Here is a 17597-nt window from a genome sequence, read left to right on the forward strand (position 1 = left end):
AGAAACAGTTACCATTCAGTAATTACATGTATATATACAATGTTATATAATATAATATCCATATATTTTATCTTTTAATACTATAAGCATCCCATAAAGGAAAAGGAAAAATTCAAACTTCTTTTCTGGTACAAAGGAAAGGCCAAAATTATTTTTTGGATTTTCCAGATTGCAGGGGATGCCCCCAACCCCCTTGACGTGAAAGATTGGGAGTACAAGATGATGTACAAGACTGGGAACTAGAGCAGCTGACTTCAAATAAAGGCTCTGCTGCTTACTAGCTGAGTGATCTTGCATACTTCATTCAGCCCTTCTAAGGCTCAGTTTCCTTATCTTCAAAATGGGAATAATAATTTTAGTGCTTCCCTTGAAGAATTATTTCAATGATCAAATAAGATAATGTGTGTAAAGCACTTTGTAAACCTCAAGGGACTGTATATATAAGCTAGTAGTAGGAAGAGTTGGAGTAGGAGTAGGAGGAGTAGTAGGAGTAGTGGTAGTGGTAGTAGTAGTAGTAGTAGTAGTGGTAGTGGTAGTGGTAGTGGTAGTAGTAGTGGTAGTGGTAGTGGTAGTGGTAGTAGTAGTGGTAGTGGTAGTAGTAGTAGTAGTAGTAGTAGTGGTAGTGGTAGTGGTAGTGGTAGTGGTAGTGGTAGTGGTAGTGGTAGTGGTAGTGGTAGTAGTAGTGGTAGTGGTAGTAGTAGTAGTAGTAGTAGTAGTAGTAGAACTATTCTGTCATAAACCACAAGAGTATGGTGTGTTAGGACTCAGGCAGGAGGCCAAATGGGCATTTATGCCCAAGTGTGAGGGAGACTTTTTAGGGCTCCTCTAATGTGTATCTGGAACTTGTCTGGCCTCAGTGCTGCCTTTGAGGATCATATGAAGTGAGGTAAGGTAGGTTGAGAGCAGGGATGGACTGGCATCTGTGAACTAATCAGGATTGTAGATTTGAACTGGAAGAAACCTCAAAGATCATCTAATACAATCTCCTCATTTTATAGATGTGAAAACTGAGACCTAAAGAGATTAAATAACTTCCAGTGGTTTACACAGAGAGTAAGTGAAGGAAGCAGGATTCAAACCCAGGGTCTACAATTCCATATTTATTAAGGAAGAATTGGTACGCTGATAGGGTGAGGAGCCTGGCAAGGCAAGGGTTAGTTTCTCTAAGAAGGGAGTGCCTCATTTGCTTTTTCTAAGAGACAAGAGAGGAGACAGCAGTGCAAAGCCCAGAGTAAACAGTAATTGTTAATTGGCATATTAGGAATCTGACTTCTCTGAAGTTCAAGCATAGAGCTCTTGGCTTAGGAGTCTCCTAAGCCAACTCCTTGAACTGGTGTTTATCCTACTGGTAGCACTACTTAGTGCACTAATAATCATTCTCCTATGGATTTAAATGACTTTCCTTGCTTCTGTAAAGCATTTTCTCCTCTACTGTGCTCATGCTTTTGATGTAGGCTAGAGCTGGTCTAGGATGGTGGAGTAGGCAGAGATTTTAAAGGATAGAGAAGTCACTGACATCCTTCCCTTTAAAGACCGTCAAACAATTCCCCTACTGGTCTGTCAGAAGAGGAAGCCATCTGTTACAAATCAAATGGTATCTAGAAAAGATAGAAGCTGTGACATCTCAGTTAGAATTTTAGCTTATCAGATTAGCTTCAGAAGCCTTCAAGTCACTTGCAAGAGTGGGACATATGGCAGATAACTTTTGACTAGGGACAAAGATAAGAAAAGTTTGGGGAATGTGAGTGGTTAGAGCTTTGTAGGAAGTCTGGGTCATGGTCCTCTTTGAGAACAAAGAACAATCTGTGAGTAGCAGGAGCTGCGCCATTGATACTTCTATCCTTCCATCTTTCTTTCTTTCCTTCCTTCCTTCTTTCCTTCCTTGCTTCCTTCCTTCCTTCCATCCATTCTTTCTTTTCTCCCTCCCTCCTCTCCCTTGGTTTACATATGGAATCATACCCTAACATGTGGGTGCTCTGCCCAAAGGAATATAAATTTTGATCCTTGAAACCTCACAAGATAGTTTGGGGTTTATTGCATAGATTTCTTTCTTGAGGACCATTCCTCAAACCCAAATTACTCTGGCTCTCATTGACTGGTCCATAATAAGTCCCAACTCATTGTCATTTGGGCTCTAATGGCTCAGAGTGAATATAAATAGCAGTTCTTTCTAGTTTGACCAGAAACCCTTAGTTTCTTCCCCTCCCAGATTGATCTATTTTTTTTTGACTAGGTAAAATAGGCCATTCTTTACCTCATTTCTTACCTAGCTTTAATCACTGAATGAGTATTGCCTCAGTCAAATTAAGACCCTGGAAAAACCTTAGCTTAAAAAGACCAAGGTCTCCCACTGTATTCTGGGACATCTCCAGTCATCCTGATCTATATCTTGCCACTGGACCCAGATAGTTCCAGAGGAGAGAGAGAAGCTGGTGACTTTGCACACTCCTCCCTCACTTAAATTGAATTCACTTGCAAGACATGACATCACCTTCCTGATGTCTGGTCCTCTTCCAGGAAGGACAAACAACAAACCACAAAGCAGAAGGGGAGGGAAGGTTGAGAAGAGTGCCTGAAGAGAACAGAGAGGCTGAGAATATGGCAGATGGGGTAATCAGTGGTTGTACATTCCACCTACTTAGGGTGCTTTGAAACATTTGCTTGATACAGAACTAGAAAGTGAGCTTTATATCCTCAGCATTTAGCACAATGCTTGGCACATGTTCAATAGTTTCAGACGTGTCAGACTCTTCATGACCTCTTTTTGGGGTTTTCTCAGCAAAGATACTAGAATGGCTTCCCATTTCCTTCTCTAGCTCATTTTATAGATGAAGAAACTGAGCCAAACAGGGCTAAATGAGTTACCCAGGGTCACAGCTAGTAAGTGTCTGAAGCCAGATTTGAAACTCAGGTCTTTCTGATGCCAGTCCTGGAACTCTATCCACTGTGCCATGTAGCTGCCCCTGGCACATAATGCATGCTTAATGAATATTTCTTTAGTCAATTAGGAAGGAGCGACCTGTTGAATTTAAGATGTCTATGGAATATTCAGTTTGAGATATACAATAGCTAGTTGGAGATTTGAGAGTGGAGGTCAGGACAAAGGTTAGGACTGACTAACACAACTGCCTGAAAAAAACTGAAGCTTCAAGGCTAATCAGAGATGAGATCTCTAGAGGCTCTGACCATTTAACTATACTGTCTCATCTTTGGATATTTACATAATCAAAAAAGTAGGTCTAAGAGGGGAGATGAGACCATCTAGCCCAGTCATTTCATTTTACAGATAAGGAAACTGAATCTCAGAAGTTAGGTGACATGCCAAAGGTCACATAGGCAGTAAGTGACAGAGCTAAGGTTTGATTCCAGACCATATAACTACAAATCTAGCACTCTTTTCAGGGTACCATTCTATTGTAAGCAGAGCGTGTTTGCCAAGATTTTGTCTGGGTTCAAGAATATTTGCAGAAGATGCTGAAGCTTTTTCTGCATCAATTGATGTAATAATATTATTTTTGTTACTTTTATTATTAATATAATCAACCATGTTCATAATTTTCCATATGTTAAACATCTCTCATTCCTGGTTGGTCACAATGTACAATTTTTATAATATATTATTGTGATTTTTTACTTAGTATTTTATTTAGGAGTTTGGATCCATATTCATTAATGATATTTCTCTATAGTTTCCTTCCTGTTTTTATTCTTCCTGCTTTAGGTAGCAACATCATATTTGTTTCACAAAAGGAGCTTGGCAGGATCCCTTCTTTGCTTATTATTTCAAATAATTTACTTAGTATTGGAATTAGTTGGTTTTTAAATGTTTGATAGAATTCACTTGAAAATCCATCTGGTCCTGGCGCTTTTTTCTTAGAAACCTCATTTATGGCCAGTTCAATTTCCTTTTCTAAAATAAATCTATTTAGATATTCTATTTTTTATATCTGCTAATCTAGGCAATCTACATTTTGTAAATATTCTTCTATTTCACTTAAATTGCTTAATCTATTGGCATTTAATTGGGCAAAATAACTCCTTATAATTTCTTTGATTTGATCTTCATTAGTGGTATATTCATCCTTTTTATTTTTAATACTAGTGATTTGGTTTTCTTCTCTCTCTTTTTAAAATCACATTAATCAATGGTTTATCTATTTTATTGAAGTTTTTATGCAAGTGAAATTTGAGCTATGGGATTATCACATGGCTTTCTGTAGCTGGGAAACAGGCCTATGAGGGCCTAGGTGGAGCAAAAGATGGCTGCCTGGGTCTGGGAGGAAATTTTCTCTTACAAATCCATGCTCCTTGGGGTTTGGGGGCAGTGCTGGGAAGAGTGATTTATGAGTAAAGAATAAAACCTGGGTAGGACAGGAATGGTAAAGAGCTTGCTTTCTGATAATTCATTCTAAAATATCTCAACTCAAACTGATAATAATCACCATTCTAACCAACTGCCTCCCAATGGCATTGCAGGAACTCATTAGGGCTTTTAGAGTAATGATATGATTGTGGTTCAACTCATTTTTACCCAATCCAGCACTCCAATGATCTCCCAAGTCAAGGGAGGAGTAGCCAGGAAGGCAAGGCTGGAATCAGAATTGAATTTTGGGAAGCTGATGAAATGGGAAACCATCCAAACATTTCAGGAAACCAGAGGCTTAGACCCTTCAGAAAAGCAGCTTCAGAAGACATATCTCTCAGCTATCTTTCCACCCTCTTCTAGGCAGAAATGCTTATGGAGCACCCTGCAAACTAGCAAAGATGACATAAGATGGACATTCTTGATGTTTGAGGGTCTATGGGAAGAGAAACACACTGATATACTATTGCTGGAGCTATGAATTGATTTCAATGGTTCTAAAAAACAGTTTGGAGTTACGTGAGAAGAGAGACTAAAGCCATTAAATTTTCATATCGTTTTAGTCAGGGATCCCTCTATTTGGCATATACCCCAAGTAATTCAAAAACAGAAAAGTCTAATATAGACCAAAATATTCACAGCAGCACATTTTGTGGTAGAAAAGAACTAGAAATAAAGTCTCATCCCATCAATTGGGAAATTGTGGCATATTAATGTAATTAAACACTACTATGCAATAAGAAATGATGACTATGAGAAATTCAAAAAAACATGGAAGAGTTATATAATCTGATGAATTTATTCATGAGAGAGAAAACTGTCTACACATGGTTCTTTCACTTTCTTTCTTTCATTCCCTTCTTAAGTCCCTACAATGAAGCATCAACCTCATTGTTCTCTAGTTATCAATGATCTATTGCTGTCATCCGTCCTTTCATTTTTGAAGACCAGTGATATCACAGATGATATCTTGATTGTCAAATTGAGTGTCCTTTTCTCAAACCCCATTCTTCTTGACCTCTCTATAGCTTTTAACACTGTCAGTCCCACCCTTCTCCTTGATATTTTCTCCTTTCTAGGTTTTTATGACTCTGTCCTGGTTCTGTCCTGGTTCTTTTCCTGTGTAACTGCTCCTCAGTCTCCTTTGCTGGATCTAAGTCTCCCCCTGATAACTGTGGGTATCCGACAGGATTCTATCCTGGGCCTCCTTCCTCCTCCTCCTCCTTCTTCTTCTTCCTATCCTATGTCACTAGGTGATCTCATTAGTTCCCATAGATTCAATTATCATCTCTTTGATGATGATTCTCAGATCTACTTATTCAACTCTAATCTGACCTCCAGTCTCAAATCTCCAACTGCCTGTTGGACATCTCAAACTGAATATCCCATAGATATCTTTAGTTCATTATCTTTCCCCAAAAAGCTTCTACTCTTCCTAATGTTACCATTACTGTCAAAAGTACCACCATGATTTCAGTAATGCAGGATCACTACTTAAGTATCATACTTGACTCTTCACTCTCTCACCCTCTACCCCCATATCCAATCTTTTGCTAAGAACTGTTGACTCTACATTTGCAGTATCCCTCATATATACCCTCTTCTCCCCTCTGACACTGATGCCACAGGGATCAAGGAATTGGAAAGAAGTATGTACACAAAAGGACTAAACAGTACATCTCTCCCTTTTTTTCCTTTGCAGCTCTGAACAAGCAGGACTTTTTGGAGCTGCCGCCGATAGGGCAGCTATCCCATTGCCCACCTGGCTATGGGAGCTATAATCACTTTCTGTTTCTTTCTCTGGTGTTTGTTCTTTTATGATTTTCAAATGAGTATTTTGAGCTCTGGTGCATGACCAGATATATTTTGAGGCAGCTAATGACCTTGTGAGTTAAAAATGCTCAGGGGTCTCACTGGTAACAAGAGGAGGTAACATTAGTCACTGGAGCTGTAGCAGCTGACAGCAGTGGAAGTGTCTGCAGAAACAAAGTCATCCAGGGACAGTGGCAGCTTCAGCAATGATGATCCCTTTTGTTGGAAAGCAATGGCTATGGACTTCAGAAAGCTACCAATTCTAGTTCCTCAGAGCCCAGCAGAAAACTACAACAAAGGAACACTTCATGAGGACTCTGTGATGGAGAAAAGGACTTCTAAAGCCAGAAGTGAGATCTTTCAACATATGTGTTCTTCATATGTAAGCCTCACTGCTATTATACTCTGAGTTTATGTCTACTTTCCTCAGGGATCTCATGTATGCAAGGGGAGAATTTTGAGTAATGTTTTATACTCATTGTCCCTGCTAAATTTTCTCAATGAATGAAAAGCCAGTTGGGTAGCCTAGTTAATCATTAATGGAGAGCACACTGGTAGGGGCTCAATATTGTTACAATATTAAAAACTCTAACCCGTCAGAGTAACTCTTATAATCTTGAGGGAGAGTAGTATTTGCCCCTTTGACCATAAAACCTGCTGGTGGGAATGAAAGTTGGAAAAATTAGCCCAGTAGAGGAGTATATGGAAGAAAGGAAAGAAGGAAGGAAGAAAGAAAGGAAGGAAGGAAGGAAGAAAGGAAGGAAGGAAGGAAGGAAGGAAGGAAGGAAGGAAGGAAGGAAGGAAGGAAGGAAGGAAGGAAGGAAGGAAGAAAGGAAAGGAAGTTGAAAGGGGATTTGAGAGATGATTTGATCCAATTTCCTAGATTTACAGAAGAGGAAAGGAGCCCTAAGTGATTAATTTGGGTCACCCACGTAGCCAGATGATGGCAGACTCAGGACTAGAATCCAAGCCTTCTGGTTCCCAGGACAGGGTTTTTTTTCACCAAGTCAAGCTAACTCACTTCTGAAAATTTACAACTATAAGAAATAAATGAATTAACAAATGAAAAAGCATTCATTAAGTGCCCACTATGTGTTAGATACTGTGCTAGAGATGGAAATACAAAAAGTGGAACCATGTTTGCACTTGAAAAGCTTAGCTTCTAATAGGGGAAGTGCTACAATTATATAATGGCCAGATAAGAGAACTTTGGTCTGGGAAGTCACAGGGATCGTGAGTAGAGCCACAGAGCAGTCAATTATCACAAGCCCTTTCCAGTAGCAATAATAGTATTGCTTTGATTATGTTCCTGGAATGAGATATGAAGTGGGGCAGGTGACTGTATGCTCAGGGCAGCAGAACACATGGTAAGGGTCTAAGTTAAGCCCTGGTGCATCACTAGATGGGTTGTAAAGTAAGGTATGGGGCTAGCTAGATACAGTGGGTTAGGTGAATTTGTACTCACTCATTCACCAATCAGGGCAGCTTACATCCTGGATAAAGGTTCCAATAAATTCCCAGAAGGAGAGGGGGCATGGTCTCTGGAGGTCTCATCTGAGGGTATCTGCTTCAGGTGGGAAGAAGGAGGAACATGGCAAGGCAGATGGCCAGGTTCCCAGGTGGTACTGGGTTTCCTTGTGGATGACTAGTTGGGATATGAAGAATGGTATGGAGCTGTTTAGATGGAGAGGGAAAACATAATTTGCATCTGGGACACCCAAGACTTCATGGAAATGTTGCCTAATAGCTGTAATTTAAAAGATTTTTTTTTTTGTAAAACTCCCCCTGGCCAAAAATATTTCACTCCCATTCTCAAATGGTCTGTAGTGGTGCCTGAAATTAAAATGTTAGAGAATCTTTCCAAAAGGAAATCCAAAAGGCTGTTTAAGGAAATACCTTGTTAAAAGGGGAGAGGTGCCTGGAAAGGGCAGCTATTAAGGCATTATCAGTCATTAACACCTTAATTATATTCATTATCAGATCACTTTCCAAGGTGACAATTATTTGAGTTGGAAAATGAAGCAAGAGAATTTTATTTGATAGAGGAAGAAGGCCAAGTATAAGAACAGTGGGCATAGTAGAATTAGCTCACTTGTTTTTGTGTCCGACTCTTCATGACCCCATTTAGGGTTTTCTTGGCAAAGATACTGGAGTGGTTTGCCATTTTCTTCATCCAGCTCCAGATCAGGAAATTGAGGCAAATAGTGTCAAGTGACTTGCCCAGGGTCACACAGCTATTAAGTGTCTGAGGCCAATTTGAACTCAGGAAGATGAGTCTTTCTAACTCCAGATCTGGCTCTCTATCCACTGTGCCACCTATTTGCTCTAGTAGAATACTGCATGTCAGATGGGAAATTATGGTAATGTAGGTAATGTAGAATAGTGGATAGAAATGAGTTCGAATCCCACCTCAGACAAGTACAAGTAGTGTGATGATTGGAAAATCACTTACTGTCTCTGAGACCTCAGTTCCTCATTTATAAAATTATGAGATTGGACCAGATGACCTCTAAAGTCACCAACAATTCTAAATTCAGGATCCTATTTTCTAGAGATCATCTAGTTCAAGAATTGGCAAATTTCAGATAGGCGGGTCAAATCTACCTCCCAATGGTTTTGTAAGCCTAGGGTGCTAAGAATGATTTTTACATTTTTAAAATAAAATTTTATTTTATTTTAAAATATAAAAAAATTAAATTCATGAGCCAGACATACAAAAATGGATAGCCACTGAATTTTATTCAGAGGCTAGAGTCTACCCCCTGATCTAGTTCACTCACCTCATTTTACAGATAAGGAAACTGAGGCCCAGAGAAATAAAGTGACTGTACTCAAGGTTATACAAGTAACAGGTAGGAGAATTGAGATGTTACCAATGCAACATGGTTGCCTCCTTCCTATTTAAAATCTAGCACTAGCCCTTTTACTTTCTATCACCTAGCCTTTCTAATCAATCAATCAATCAAAAAGTATGTATTAAGTGCCTATGTGTCAAGCCCTGTGCCAGGAACTGGGAAATAAGAAAAAACAACAGTTCTTGCCCTCAAGGAGCTACAATTCTATTGCAGGAAACTAAATGTGTATGCACTAAATATAAAGTCCAAAATAAATTGTTGGGGGAGGCTACTAGCAGCTGGGGCAATCCAGAAAGATTGCATATAGAATATATGGTGCTTGAATTGAGTTTTTAATAAAGCAAAGGATTATAAAAGGAAGGAGTGCATTCTCTGAAATACAAATACAAAGTCAATACAAAGACTTGGAGAGGAGTAGTAGAGCGTTCGTGCAAGAAATAGCAAGGTTAGTTCTTGTGGTCTATAAAGTCTGGAAGGTGGAGTAATCTATAAGATTGGAAAGACAGGCTGAGATCAGATTGTAAAGAGCTTTAAAAGTCCAGGTTGGTCAACTAGATTTTAAATACCTACTATGTGTGAGGCACTGGAAATACAAAGAAAGGCAAAAACAAAAAACCCAGTCTGCCCACAAGAAACATACAGTCTGATAGGGGAGACAACATGAAAACAACTGAGTACAAATAAGATATAAATAACGGAGAAGTTGGAAGTAATCTTATAGGGAAGACCCTGGCATTATGGGAGACCAGGATTGTAGATGGTGGAATTTTAACTAAGACTTGAAGGAAAGTGAGTCAGGAAGTAGAAAAGAGAGAGCAAGAGTTCCAGACCTTGGGGACTGCCAGTAAAAAGTACATCGGACTGGAGCTGAAAGTGGGAGTGGGAATTGAGTGAACCACACTTACTCCTAAGTCTTGTGGACTTAATTCTAGAGTTAGCTTGGTTTTCTTTCTCTTCAATTATGGGTCTAGTACTAGTTTCTGTTTTGTGAGAAAACTTTATTCCATTGTGGGAATTGTGAGAGGACTTAGTTGCATTGTTTGAACCTCGTCCTGCTTGTCTGGGAAGCTGGACCACCTCTACCTGTTGCTTAGAGACCCTTAACAAAGGACCTAGTTATGCTGACCAGAAACCAGGTCAGATCCAAAGACTGATGAAAGGAGTTTTCTCCCAATTGTATATCTTAAGCAACCCATATGTCTTATCTGAAACTGACCCCATATTGATCAATCAATTATCCTTTTCATGTTGCTTTCACAGACCTTTGGGAGGAGTGCGACACTTCTTTTTTCTGATTTCAGGGAATTGCCCTTGTTTGTTTTCCCCCTCCCAACTTGAAAAGTCCCTGATCTGTCCTCCAATTAGAAATCAAATTACCTAATGCTTTACCCTGGTTAACTGTTTCCTTAAAATTAATTGGTCTTATTTGATAAATTTTTTTTAATTTATAAAAGTCTATCTACCCTTGTATTCTGGGTCCAGTGCCAAAGCTGAAGTAGGTGACTGGTCTGTCTTTGTTGGGCAATTGACATGTATTGCTTAATAAATCAATATGCTTAGAAGCTGGAACCTTTGTTTCCTCAGTCATTTCATCTTTTACTCAACACAGTGTACTGTGGGAGGGACAGCCAAGATATTATATTTGATCCTGAAGATGATGGGGAGCCACTGGAGTTTATTGAATGGGAGCTGGGGTGTATGATGTGGCCAGACCTACATTTTAGGAAGATCAGTTTGACAACTGAGTGAGAGATGGATTTGGGGGGAAGGGGGAAGGTACGGAGCTGGGGGAAGGAGCAGCAAGACCAACCAGAAGCCTGTTGTTGTACAGGACTTATTGCTCTGGTCCAGGCACAACATGAGGGCCTGCACTGGTGTGATTGCATTGTCAGAGAGGAGCCTTTTACACTTGATTCTAGAGGCAATAGAGAGTCATTGGAGTATTAAATAGAGAAGTGACATTGTCAGACCTGTACTTGAGGAAAATCACAGTGATGAGGATGAATTAGAGAAGAGAGAGGTTGGAGGCAAGGAAAACAATTAGGTGGCTATTGTAATAGCTGACTAGGTAAGAGGAGATACAGGTCTAGACTAGACTCACCTTCCTTCAAGTTCATGTGTCTGAAGGAAGGGGATGGATGGGAGAGGTGTTGTAGAGGTAGAAATAAGATTTGGCAACTGATTGGTTACGTAGGGTGAGGAAGAGCTGAGGGTCAAGGATGATGCTGAGATTATGAACCTGATGAACGGAGCTGGTCATGATGCTGTTCAGTATGCCTTCTACCAATGAAATCCATGATTCTAAGATTCGGTGCACAGTTCTCAGGGCACTAGATCAGAGTAGGTAGAAATCGCAGAATGTCCTGGGCCCTCAACAGAATGATTGTACCAGCTCAAATCTAATGTGGTTCCAAAGGAAAAGGGATCTCCTTTTGCAAACTTTTGGGATAATCCCTATGTCAAGTTGAATTACTCTAAAGGACCTCTACCTCTATTGGCTCTATTTCCATGTTTGTTCTCTGGGCTGGAGAAAGAGAAGTTAGCGAGCTTGGTGATTTGCTAGTAACATGAGGGAGTGAGAAAAACCAGTTATGGTTTCCTCAACTGTAAAATGAGGAAGTTTGACTTGATGACCTTCAAATGTTCCTTGACTAAAGCTAGGTAACAAACTGAAACCTGGGAAAGACCTTAACTGAGAAAGGCCAAGGTCATCCCTTGCATCCTGGGCCATGGCCAGTCATCTTGACTTTTTGTCTCGCATTGGATTTCAATGACCCTGAAGGAGAGAGTGAGGCTGATGACTTTGCATGGCTCTGCCCGACTCATATCCATCCCATTCAAGAGCAAGTAAAGATATCCTCCTCGTGACGTCATTGGTCTTCTTCCAGAATGACAAATCAACAACAACCAAATTCTCTTCCTGCTTGAAATCTATGACTCTATGAAGTCTCTTAATTGGCTGAGAATGAACCTGGGAATGGAAAAATGGACCAATGAGGCAGATCCATACAGATGGCCCATGTAGAGATATCTTCCAGTTGTCTTGGTGACGTCCAGAAGCAAGATGATCCTATTCTCTGAAGCACTAAGAGAGTTTCACCTGGGCTCCTAACCTAGAGAGAACCATAGCTATGTTAGACCTGGAAAATTTTTGTTAGGAATTAGGTTAAAATACTTAAACGTTGTTTAGTCTGGAATTGGGTAGATTTTTAAAAAATATATTTGTATTTTTTTTATACGTTGTACAGTTGGCAGATCTAGAGTCAGGAAGGTCTGAGATTAAATTCTACCTTTGACTTTAACTGTGTGACTTTGGGAAAATTGTAAGCCTTAGTTTCTCATCTATAAAACAGAGATAATATAAAAGCACTTTCCTCACATTTATAGTTTAATCCTTATAGATTATTGTGAGGATTGAATCATATATACATACATGTATACACACTATGTATAATAAGCATATAAAGTGCTCTGTAAATGCTAGCTCTTATCATTATTAATATTATTTCTTCTCTTATTACACCCTGTTACAGCTCATCTTTGTCTCTATAACTATTCTTTGTATATTTTTTCCATTGCTGATTCCAGTCTCTAATGCCTTCAGTTTCCTTTGATGCATGTCCATGCATACGGGATCAAAAGATTTGGTTTCTCTCCTCCAGGTAGCCTTCCTTGATCAACTCCATTCCAGTATCTACCTAGTTACTAGAAGAAACAAGTCAGTCTTTGGTTTCACATGCTAGACAAAGTTATCTTCTTGGAATAAGGCCAGCCCCCTCCCTTGTCATTCCTCGATTCCAGGGTGGGGGGCATCACAGGTGGCTAGCTTTCCATTCCCAAAACCTTGTTCAACCAGTCTGGCCATGCCTCCCACATGCTAAGCAATGAGATTTTCAGATGGGCATTTGGCATGACCCAGCCTGCCCATCATATCTTCAGATACCTAGGTCCCTCCCCACCTCACAGCATATCTTAGTACCAATGTTTGAATAGTATTTCAAATACAAATGAGGTTTACTTGCTTTTATTGGAGAGGGGTCAGGTAACAGGGAGACTGAGGGGAGAGGGCCTTAAACTCTGGAGAGCTGACACCTGGGTCTGGCTTTCCTGTGTACTAGGGAAAGTAAGTTCTGTCTTTTCTCAGGAAGGCTGAGGAGTTGACGGTTAGGATGAGGACGTTGCTTATAAAAGCCAGTTTTATAAAATGGAATGAAATCATCTTTGTCATACTACCTTTTAGGGTTACTGTGATTATGTAACCAGGGAAAGAATCTGCTAGGTAAGAAAACTCTATCCGGACTCAGGTATCTCTACTAAGGCTGTGTGGAATAGATGTGTACATACTGGGGTAAAGGGACTATATGTACTTAGCTCAAAGCTGTCTTGAGAGATGGCTCCCTCGTCTGACTCAGCCCTGGGACTAGAGCTTTGAGATCTTGAGGAAAAGATGCCAGACTAAACACTAAATGTTGCCTTGCCCTACTTCCCTGACACAGTTCCTTTCTCCCCTATTGGCCAGGACCAATCCTCCTGCTGTGGTTCTGTTGCCCTGGATGCAGCTTAGAGAAAAAGCTACAGAAGTATGAGCAGAAAGCAAGGGCAACAAACAGGGAGAATTGACAACAGTCTGCCTGCCCGTGCAAAATATGGCTAAGGAACCCTGTGCATCATCAGCATTATGTCCTGGTCTTACCACACCCATGCTGGGGACTGTTAGTCCACTGCCTGAGTCCAACTGGCAGTAGAGGGCCCCAAGAGGGTGGGCAGGGCCACCAATCTGCCAGGTGTCTAACCAGCAGCATCCTCAGCTCTACCTCAGTTTCAAGATGTGGTTTAGGCTGTAGGGAACACCAGTAATTACTGCTCATTAGGCCCTTATCCTCAGCTCATCTCTGAGGCCCAGTTAATAGCTATTCCAGGCTCTTCTGCCTGGGGATGGAAGAAGTTGAGGGTAGGGGGTAGGAGGTGGGTTCTAATTATTACTGGGTCAGTTGCTGATGTCTTGCTCCTGAATGATGAGCTAGTTACTCCTAAGATCCCAGATTCCCTCCAGGCTCCAGTTCTTCAACAGTTTTAATGAAGACCCCACCTATCACTAGAGGTACTCAACATCTTCCTGATCCTTTGGAAGACTAGCAGGGACAGGCCCAACAGGCGGAACCCAAATTGTAGGATTAAGGAGGAACAGGACAAGAACCTATATCCTTTGGCATTTTAATCAGGACAAAATATACAAGCAAATAACCCTTTACCTATCTGATCTTGTTCCAACTGGGATCAGGGCCATAAAGGAGTTCATTCTTACAGGCACTCATCCTGTGGTTTCCCTACTGGTTCCACAGACCTGAAATATCTTCCTTGCCTCCTCTTCCTCCAATATACTGCCTACCATTCATCCTTCAAGACCTATCTTCTCCATTAAGCACCTCCCCATTCCCCAGCCACTCTCGCTTGCAGAGATCTGTTCTTTTCTGAACAGCTAATTAATACTGTGGTTAAGAGCTAGGGAGTCTTATTGGGAAGAAAGCTAGGAAAAGTTAGGAATTAAGAAGTCCTGAATTCAAATCTAGCTTCAGACACATATTAGCTATGTGACCCCAGGCAAATCACAGTCTCTACCTATTTCAATTTCTTCATCTGTAAAAGGGGGTGCGGTCTTAACTGTCCCAAACTCCCAGGGCTGTTGTGTGAGGATTAAATGAGGTAATGTTTGTAAAGCACCCTGTAGATATTAAAGCACTGTAGAAGCACTAGCTTTTATTATTCTGAGCTCAAAAAGTATATGTTGTGTGTACTACACAGAAGCAGTGTGGTGATAGAAAGAGTGCTGGCTTTGGTTCCAGAAGTCCTTGATTTGAATTCATTGCCTGTGTGATCTTGGGGAAGTACACAGCCTCAGTTCGCTAATCAATGAAATAAGGAGTTTGGACTAGTAAACTTTGAAGTTCCCTTCTTGCTCCAAATGTATTGTTTGGTACTTATCATTAGAACCCTAGAACTGGAAGAGACCTTAAGGAAATCTAGCCTTACTTTTATAGATGGACAAGCTCTAGACAACAGAGAGGAAGTGGCAAGCCCAAGGTACAGCTTGTTAGTAGGTGAACCAATGCTAAAATCCAGATTTCCTGATTCCCAGTCCCATGTCCTTTCTCCTACACTTCCTAGTTATCCAGTTATAATTTCTCTGAACCTTCATTTCCTCATTAGTGTGATGAGTATGTTCTGATCCTATTCTCTCAGGGACAGCCTGGCTATATCTCCCCCTCAGGGTTCTAAGACACAGTGAGGCGCTGGGATTTTTCTTCTCTTGCATTGACTCAAGTTTCCACCAGCTGTGCTCCTCATGCTTGTCAGGGGCCAGTGACGAGTGCCCCAGTTCCATTTAACCACTTAATATTGGGTAGCACTTACAAAGGAAGATTTACTTTAAAGATACAACAAGAAAGGACCCACTTCTTTTTTTTCTAATTTATTTATTTCGTTTTAGTTTTCAACATTCATTTCCATAAGATTTTGACTTCCAAATTTTCTCCTCATCTCTCCCCTCCCTTACCCCAAGAGAGCATGTAATTTGATATAGGTTCAGCAAATACATTCATATTGAATCTATTTTCACATCAGTCATGTTGTAAAGAAGAATTAGAACCAATGGGAGAAACCATGAGAAAGAAAGAAACAAAAGAAGAAGAAGAAAAAGGAGAGAGCGAGCTAATCATTTGCTTCAATCTGCATTCAGACTCCATAGGTCTTTTCCTGGACTTCAACAGCATTTTCTACCATAAGTCCTTTGTAATTGTCCTGGATCCTTGCATGGATAAAAAGAGATAAGTCTATCAAAGTTAGTCACTGCACATTGTGGCTGCTACTTTGGAATATACCTACTTCTGGGGCACACTCTCTCCTACACCACCTAGAGCCTCTAGGGAAGTAGGCTCCAAACAGTTCCTACATAGCATTGGTTCCACCAAATTCAAGGGCAGGTTGTTGTTGTTTATCATTTCCAAAGAAGAGCAATGGCATCACAGGGTGACATCTTGACTTGTGAGTGAGCTGGATTTAAGTGAGTCAGCATCACACAAAGTCATTGGCCTTACTGTCTCTTCCAGAGACATAAAAGTTTAGAGGCAAGACAACTGGATGCAATTGTCCTGGATGCAATGGAGGACCTTGGCATTTTCAGCGTCTGACCAAGCTCTAAGCGCTCCACAGTGCTTCTTTCAGCTGCCTTTATGGCCATGGGAATAAAATGTTCTCATGTACCCAATCCATCAGGGGGAAATTTTCACATGCTTCACCTCCCTAACTCACTGATGGATTTGAGGCCTGTCAGTTACTCTCAAAGTGGTTTAGCCTGTCTGCCAAGATAGTTTGTTGGTATGGTTGCTGTGAATGCTACAGCTTCTTGGAACCTTAGGTGAGAATTGAATGACAGACACCAAAAGTGGATGAGCAGCCCTGAAAAGGTCTCAGCAAGCCCTCACACCAGAGGAGCTAGTCCTCCTTGAACACCCCATAAATCCCTTGAGTTTGTATGTCATCACTGATTGGTAACTCTTTCCGCTATACTGGGGTCCTGAAAATCCTTCCTTGATCTTTAGGGTATCAATGCTGACCTAGCTGCCAAATCTATCCTTAATTTTGCCTCTCATATTTCTATGGCTCCTTCCCTTGACCAAGGTCAGTAACTCTGCTCCCTGAGTCTAGAATGGAAAGAAACAAATGAAAAGACCATGGACTTGTTTCTCAGGTACATATAGCCTTAGAGAGAAGATCCCTTTCTCTTACCCACAGTTTTTCATGAGCAAAAGACTCACCGAAGTCCCTGATAAGAATGAATCAAGGAGGAAGTAAATGATGAGAGAATTTTTTTAATGTCTCCAAAGCCAACCAGGGAAATTTTCTTTCATTTCACATTTAGTTATGGGATGCCTGTACATGATTTACAAACATCATTACGATTTTCTCAGAAACCATCATCTCCCAAGCATCCTCCATGTGGAGCTAATAGGTCAGCTGAGCAAGCTAATGCAATCAGTGCTTATACCAGACTCCTATTACATCCATAAAATGGTACTAACAAGGTTTCCCCCTCCTGCCTCTAAGGACTCATAAAATCATTGAATCTCAGGGTTGAGAGGACCTCAGTTACCCTCTAATCTAATGTGAACCTGAACAAAAGTCCTACTTGAGAGGCTGACTAGCAGTGTGACCCTAGACAAGTCACTGCATTTCTCTCAGACAGTTTCTTCATCTATAATATGGGAATGACAGCATCCACCTCACAGTATTGTTGTAAGTATATATGTGAAGTGCTTTGCAAACTTTAAGGGTTCTATAAATGCTCGTTACTACCATCATCACATCTGATAAGTGATCATCCAGCCATTTGAAGATTGCTAGTGAGTAATTTCCTAAAGCAATGCTTGGGGGTGGGGGGAATAATCACATTTTTTAAAATACAATATTATAAATTTAGAGTGGGAAAGGACCTATCCAGTTCAATCCTTTCATTTTTATAAAAGATGAAACTTAGTCCTAGAGAGGTCAAGTGACTTGTCTAGGACACA

Source organism: Notamacropus eugenii, chromosome 1 (genome assembly GCF_028372415.1).
Source record: "Notamacropus eugenii isolate mMacEug1 chromosome 1, mMacEug1.pri_v2, whole genome shotgun sequence".
Classification (NCBI taxonomy): domain Eukaryota; kingdom Metazoa; phylum Chordata; class Mammalia; order Diprotodontia; family Macropodidae; genus Notamacropus; species Notamacropus eugenii.